General features: G+C 40.7%; 1 long non-coding RNA gene across 1 annotated transcript; it reads right to left on the bottom strand.

Moving 5' to 3' along the window:
- Positions 1 to 3,544, bottom strand: LOC149984857 (uncharacterized). Its single transcript, XR_016484325.1, has 3 exons — positions 3,485 to 3,544; positions 3,272 to 3,376; positions 1 to 385 (listed from the first exon to the last, which is right to left on the bottom strand). It is a non-coding gene; the product is annotated as an uncharacterized LOC149984857 (long non-coding RNA).
- Positions 3,545 to 8,156: the final 4,612 nt, after the last annotated feature.

Raw genomic sequence — 8,156 nt, 5'->3', positions numbered from 1 at the left:
ATGAGGGGTGGCCAGTCCTCTTCTGGCTGTGCCGGGTGGAGATTATAACAGAACATGGCCAAGATGTTCAAACGTTCATAGATGACCAGCAGGGTCAGATAATAATCACAGTGGTTGTAGAGGGTGCAACAGGTCAGCACCTCAGGAGTAAATGTCAGTTGGCTTTTCATAGCCGATCATTCAGAGTTCGAGACAGCAGGTGCAGTAGAGAGAGAGTCTAAAACAGCAGGTCCAGGACAAGGCAGCACGTCCGGTGAACAGTCCATGGCTCCACAGCCGCAGGCAGAACAGCCGAAACCAGAGCAGCAGCATGACCAGGTGAACTGGGGACAGCAAGGAGTCATCAGGCCAGGTAGTCCTGAGGCATGGTCCTAGGGCACAGGTCCTGTGAGAGTTGAGAGAGAGAAGGAGATGATCATTGTCAAGAGGAGATGGAGACAGTGGAACATGTTCTATTTCAGTGCCAGAAATATGTGAGAGAAAGGGAGTGATTGTTATTAGATTTTAGGAGTAATGGGGCTGAAGAGTCAGTATTAAGTGAACTGCTGGGGAAATCTTCAGGGGATGTATTATTTAATTATGTATTTCATTTCCTTAGGGAGAAGAGATTATTGGGTAGGATTTAGACCTTCACTGTCTCTGGTCCACACTCCAGTCCAGTTGGTGGCAGTAATGCACCTTAACGTTGGTTGCCAACCGCCATATAAAATCCAAAAGACGAAGAAGAGTTGTATCCTGAATGCTTTATTTCTGTTCAAGGGATGCAAGGGGAGCCTTGATACGGAAGGGGAATGAGCCTGTGAGTCTGGTGTAGGACAGGAGGAGGAAATGGCGACTGTGCTTGAATCCAAAAGTACGGCAAGTAAAGTGTGTAATAATGAATGGAAAATAGTGACATCAAAGAATGGAACAAAACAAGCAAAAGTTGTAGTAGAAGACAAGGACCGGTCCAATAAGGCATTTCTTATTAGACTGCATTTTTTTGGACAAGGAGATTCATTTTGGAAATCCATTTGTTAATATCGAGTACTGTGAAGAAAGCAGTGGGAAAGGTGGTTTCAATAAAGGTGACTAGAAGCGGCCTTGTTTTGGTTAATTGTGTTGATGAAGAACAGAAGAATCTTGCACTGGATCTGCCTAGATGTATTGATCTTCGGAGCAGGGCACCTGCCAAAGGAGTTATAGCTGGAGTCTCGTTGGATGTAGATAATGAGTACCTTAGTCAGAAAATCCAAGGAGTGGCCTGTGCACGTCGCCTGACCCGTATGGTAAATGGAAGGGAGAAAAGCCTGTCGATATTATTGTTGTTTGAGGAGACTCTACCTGAATATGTGAGGTATGTGGTGAGAACATTTGTGTCCAAACCATTACAGTGTGGAAATGGTAAAGGATATGGGTGTAACAGTATAGCTTCCGTCCCTCTCCTCACCCCAACCTGGGCTTCAACCAGGGACCCACTGCACACATCAACCACAGTCACTCACGAAGCATCGTTACCCATCGCTCCACAAAAGCCGCGGCCCTTGCAGAGCAAGGGGAACCACTACTTCAAGTTCTCAGAGCGAGTGACGTCACCGATCGAAACGCTATTAGCGCGCACCACCGCTAACTAGCTAGCCATTTCACATCGGTCACATGGGCACGGGTTACATTTTTGCAGACGGAAGAAGTATGATATTGAAGAATCTGTGAATGGAAAATGTTGCAACTGTGGTGGGGATCATACTCCGTACTTCCTTGAGTGCGCTGTTAGGGTGAAGGAGGTTGAGGTGTCAAGGATCAGGGCTGCCAGCGGATCGCCGATAAGTTTTGGGGGCTCCAAGACTTCACAGCAGAAGCACTACAAGGACTTTTGTCGCTAGGAAATGTCCCGCCCTCACCGGAGGCTTCTGAGGCTGTGTTGGGACCTGATTTAGAATGAGTTTTTTACAGAAAAGCATGTTGATTTTGTTTAGTTAATTTCTTTTTTGATAGTTTGTATAATATTTTATTTATTTTTACCCAAATGTTTTCCTTTTTGGGATCCTTATTATCCACCTTCACAGTAGGTGGCGGAATGCACATCTAATTGTTGCGAATGCCATTATAGCATAGAAGAAGAAGAAGCCTTTTGACTTGTTTCACAATATTGTTGCGTCACAGTATCCTGTATGAAGACTAGACTGTAGTCTATCTAGGCTAGACTACTCTACTATGGGGGGTGATAAGTGCCAGAATTAAGCCTTGTGAAGCTGCTGATACCTTTCACGAAGTCACTTAATGTCTTCCTAGCGCCGTAAAATACCACCATGAATTAACATGGACTGTCAATGGAGACAGTTTTTTTCTAAGAAGTCAAACTGCTGACGTGTTCACTTCACGTTCATGTCACGTGACACGTACATGTCATGTAGACAGACGTAGTGTTCACGCCATGTAATGTGGCACTGATACATCATGTGTCAGTTTGCTTGTAAATTTATTATGAACGATCTTACCATGAGCGCCTTAAACGTCTACGTGTGTTACGCGTCATGTTAATTTGTGTCTGTTTACTTTATTATTAAAGATCTCACCATGAACGCCTTACATCTAAATATTTTTCATTGCCAGAGTAATCTAATCAATTTCAATTGAAATTTGTCAATTGAATATCACCTCAATACAAAAATGATTAGGCTAGTTGATATCGCAGCCAGCCACTATGACTGTGAAGATATGCCTATTTCTCACATCAATACAGACACAAGTGCTTCTTTGTTGGAGGTAGCCCTATTCAGAAATAAGAGGTAGCCTAGTTCTCTAGTGGCCATTCAAAAAAACTCAGAACTCTGCAATCTTCAGTGTGTTCAAGACAACTGGGAACTCGCAAAAAAGCAAGCTCAGACTGGGAAAAAGAGTTTTGAATGGTCATCCAACTCGGAATTCCAATTCAGAAACTCTGGCATCTTTCTCTGATCTGAAAATCCCTGATATCATGACTTGAACTAGTTTTTTCCCCCTGAGTTTCCTGTTTAACAGACACAATCACTGTCACCATCGTTAGGCTATACGTTTCTGTGGAGATGTCTTATGGTTAAAAGCAGGGCTCGAATTGCAAAGAGAATGACCTTCAGGTTGTCCTCCCACCCTTCCTGGAACCCGTCAAGGGACTTGCCCATGGCAGTCTTGAGGGTGTGGTTGGTCTGTTCATCAAAACCTAGAGGAGAGGCTAGGAAAGGGATATCTACTGACAATGGAAGATATTGAAATGTCTGATTTTGTACCATGGAAAAACAAATACTAATAGTACCTTGTTTCAGAGTTCATGACCTTGGTCAATCAAGATGACCTCAGGAGAACCGTAGGTGTTGAAGATGTCCATCATCACCTTGGAGGTGGCCTCGCCAGTCTTGTCCTTGATGGGTATCATACAAAATAAACTAAATGTTTGGTTCCAAGCACCCTTTTTAAATGGGTTACAGAAGGGAATTTAGAGTTAAGCACATTCTCTTCCTTTACAGACCTTAATGGGTATTGCCTCCCCCCATATGGTAAAATAATCGGTCGCCGTCAGACACCAGCTGTTGTCATTCCTGGATTTCGTCAAGGGTCCAATGAGGTCCACCCCAAACATAGAAAGTCGTAGAGAGAAGATTACTTAATTCTAACCCATATCTGTCGTTCAGTATGCAGATTTTCATTTTTGTAAGGGTAAAATAATAATAATAATAATAATAACACACAATCTATATTATTGAACTCTGCTTTGGTCAAATAAAGCAACCATTACAAAACAACTTATCAGGGCAAAATTTGTACTGTGACACTTGCCGATCATGTGCCATGGTAAAACAACTGATGGGCTTCAACTCTTACGCTAGTCTTCACCCTCTCAAACTTCTGTCAAGCTAGACCGTTAAGCACAAGGTGACAAACATTGTGTTGTCTCTGGTATGATATTCATTGAAATCATAATAATTTCAGATATAATAGAACGTGATCGATAAACAAAAGGTTATTTTACTTGCCCAGCTGTCCACATCCTTGACAATCCCATGCCAAAAGAAGCGTATGTTGCCTCCCGGGTGGCGCAGTGGTTAAGGGCGCTGTACTGCAGTGCCAGCTGTGCCACCAGAGACTCTGGGTTCGTGCCCAGGCTCTGTCGTAACCTACTAAACAATTGGATACCACGAAATTGGGGAGAAAAAGGAGTAAAAATTAGGGAAAAAAAGAAGCGTATGTTGATTTTGGAAATCATGCGCTTCAAACTGAAATGGCCACCATGCATCTCAGTGAAAATCATCCTCCTGTGTGGCTGGCCACCCTTCCCCCATAGGTACATGTAATTGCCTAACAGGTTTGAATACAAGAGTTGTTGAAATACTCAAGTCCAAGTAATTTTGCACAACTGTCTTTCTTTGTTTGTCTCTCTCCCCCATCTCTCTCTGTCTTTCACTCTCTTCCCACCTCTCTCTTTCACTCTCACTTTCATGCTTTTTTATCCCCTCCCCCATCTCTGTCTGTGTGTCTGTCTAGCAAAGACACCTAGTTAAGACACCTAGTTGGAATGACCATAATTGGTAAGACCTATCCATTTGATTGATCAGGGTTAACTTATAGCTAGATACCTCAATATGACAGACATTTAACTAAATGTATAACTAGCAACTTCTAGATGGAAAATGGTTGTTGGAAAATGGTTGTTCATAGCTGAATCCTTCCAGTTATGTAATAGAAGTTAACCGCTTTACGTTACCCTGAATAGTGAATTTCTGCCTCCTACGAATGTTGCGCCTCTTGTCGAGATCAGTGGTGCCTTCATAGTACTTCACCTGTTTGGAAAGATAAAATAACATCTCCTTGAGGGATGCCATTAAAGTGCAAGCTACATACAAACAGAAAGCTACAAAAACAGTTAGCTAGCTAGTTAACGTTAGCTAAACAAATCTGTCTGGCTAGCTAGCTAACTGACTAGGGAGGCTGATGTAAGTAAATAAGTAACGTTACAGTAGCTAGCAATTTCAATCCAAAAGCAGCTTAATTTTTCCCCTATTTAATATTTTGTTATATAAAGACAAATATATGGTAAAGAAAACATTTGTCAAACTACATACGGAGTCTTCTTCTTTGATACTATGGCGGTTTGCAAACAAATGTCACAGGCGCATGCTGCCATCCACTGCCCTGGCTGTATATCAGCCCAAATACTTAACAAAGTAAACAAAAACAAAACCCAACATAATCCTTTAGTCAGATTCAACTGCCAACACCCATCCCTACAGGATCTGGGGCCTGAGAAAGAAAAGCATCTTGAATTGCCATGTTTGAATTTTTCAAGAGTTCACAAAGAGCTACACATGTGTATATATTTTATTGTAGTGTAAGTGCTATGGGATGTATTGTTACAGGGAGTGTTGTTTTGTTCGTCGGCAGCGTATAGTTTAAAGAGGGAGCGACACAAGGATGCACTCCTATCATTTACATTGAGTTGATTAGATTTGAATCTGTCTGTCTTCCTGTCTTTTGTTTTAAGCAGTCAAAAGTGCAAAGAAATGTTAATTCAGGTTGGGTATCAGTTTCTGCTTGAATTTGGTTTAAAGGACAGTGAATTTGTTCATAATTTGAGAACTTGCTACCAAGCTCCTGTGTGTATCAGACACACATTGTGTTTTCTCTTAGAGCCTATTCTGAACTGAAGACACGTGTTAGTTACCACGTTGTTTTAGCCTATTGGTGATAGTCATATACTTTGTGTTATTGTGTAATGTATAATGTATTTCATGTACACTGTCATTTTTTGTGTCAATTATTTCATGCTATTAGTTAAATAGAGTAACTTCATTCCTTGTTTACAGAGTCATTATTTGATTGACTAAATTATTATAATTTAGAAGGTCTATTGGTAGTTATTATTTACACTATACACATACTGTAGCATATTATTGGGTACCACCTTGACATCTCTGACATCTCTGCTTGCCTCAATTCATTAATGCTAGAACATTGGTCGCCAGGATTAGCTATGTGTATCTAGTCTCTTAATAATTGCATAATGGTGCAGATTAGGCATGTTCATTATAGTCATACTGAGTAGGTGATGCATTCTTTCGCTACCTTGCTAGATCCTCCAGAGACGCACAGGGCCTGTTGCATTTATTTTTACAAAAAAACAGAACCACTACTGCAATATAGGCCTGCACTCAAAAAGGTGATATCTACAACCTAAAAGGATTCTTCCACTGTCCCGATAGGATAACCCTTTTTGGTTCCAGGTAGAAACCCTTCTGTGCCTAGGTATAACCCTTTTGGGCTCCATTCCGAAGCAGGTTCTACATGGAACCAAAAATACTTCTACCTATAACCAAAAAGGGTTCTCTTTTGGTGACTGGGAAATATCCCAGTTGGAACCCCTTTCTAAAAGAGTGTACTCAACAAGTTTAGCCTAAATTTACACAATTTAATTCTGTACTCAAACATCTGCCTGGTATTCAAGATAACATGCAACTTTGAACGTTTTCAGCAACCTCTGCTCAGACTTAAATAGCAGTGTTCCAAGATCTTCCACTAGGGGTGACTGTAGTATCCTCAAATGGACAAAAAGGAGACACAAGAGGCACCCCTCATTTTAGATCCCAAGGGGTCTTTATTTTCATACTGTATGCTCTCACTCTCATCACTATCTCCTTTGCCATCTTCTCATGTCTTTTCTTGGAACTCCATCCACACACAACTGTAGCATCTTGTTTACAATTTTCACATTTTAGGTGTCCAGCTGAGGCCTTGGATGGATCATGTTGCAAGGAGATGGGCACAGGGGTATGTACAGTACAAGTCCAAAGTTTGGACACACCTACTCATTCAAGGGTTTTAATTTTTTAAAACAATTTTCTACATTGTAGATTAATAGTGAAGTCATCAAAACTATGAAATAACACATGGAATGAAGTCTCTTCTTCTTATTGGTGTCCTTTAGTAGTATTTTCTTTGCAGCAATTCGACCATGAAGGCCTGATTCCTGCAGTCTCATCTGAACAGTTGATGTTGAGATGTGTCTGTTACTTGAACTTTGTGAAGCATTTATTTGGGCTGCAATTTCTGAGGCTGGCAATGCTAATGTCCTTATCCTCTGCAGCAGAGCTAACTCTGGGTCTTCCTTTTCTGTGGCGGTCCTCATGAGAGTCAGTTTCATCATAGCGCTTGATGGTTTTTGTGACTGCACTTGAAGAAACTTTAAGAATGTTCCGTGTTGACTGACCTTCATGTCTTAAAGTAATGATGGGCTGCCATTTCTCTTTGCTAATTTGAGCTGTTCTTGCCATAAAAAAACACAACTAAGTGGCTCAAACACATTAAGAAGGAAAGAAATTCAAAAAGTTACTTTTTACAAGGCACACCTGTTAATTGAATTGCATTCCATGTGACTACCTTATGAAGCTGGTTGAGAAAATGCCAAGAGTGTGCAAAGCTTTCATCAAGGCAAAGGGTGGCTACTTTAATGAGTCACAAATATAAAATATATTTTGATTTGTTTAACACTTTTTTTGGTTACTACATGATTCCATGTGTGTCATTTCATAGTTTTGATGTCTTCACTATTATTATACAATGTAGAAAATATGAATATAAAGAAACCCTTGAATGAGTAGGTGTGTCCAAACTTTTGACTGGTACTGTATGTACAGTCCAGAGAACAGTGTGGGTGGTGGGTAAAACAGCTGCAGTGAGGCTGATTGAAGTAGTGTACTCACCCACATTTACAATTTCATTAATCAATTTGATAAATAATACTAGTATATACAGTTACATTATTGTAGAATAGGCTGCTCCTGTATCCAGACTATATTAGGATACCGTTATTTCATTGGCCTTGTCAGGCATGATTTTAGGTTTTTGATCAAAGTTGTATGTTGTACCTCGTTTCCCTTCTTCAATGAAAAGTACTTATGCATTCCCCATTCAATTCAGTTTGAGTGTGAATGTGTAGGCCTAGTGTCAGTGGAAAAATAAACCCATAGCTCCAGCACAGAATGGCATGTAGTTACAATGTAAAATATGTATATATCCTATAATACAATGTCATTTAGGAGTAATGTATTACAATGTGAAATACTATATATCCTGACGACATGTTAGTTACATGTAGGCGTCACGCAGACGTTAGTAAGGCGTTGGTATCATGTAATGTCAGTCAGACG

This window comes from Oncorhynchus mykiss, chromosome 2 (assembly GCF_057628025.1).
Source record: "Oncorhynchus mykiss isolate SJ-2025 chromosome 2, ASM5762802v1, whole genome shotgun sequence".
NCBI lineage: Eukaryota > Metazoa > Chordata > Actinopteri > Salmoniformes > Salmonidae > Oncorhynchus > Oncorhynchus mykiss.
Note: the sequence above shows the minus strand (reverse complement) of the source record. Positions and strands in the feature narration are given on the sequence as shown.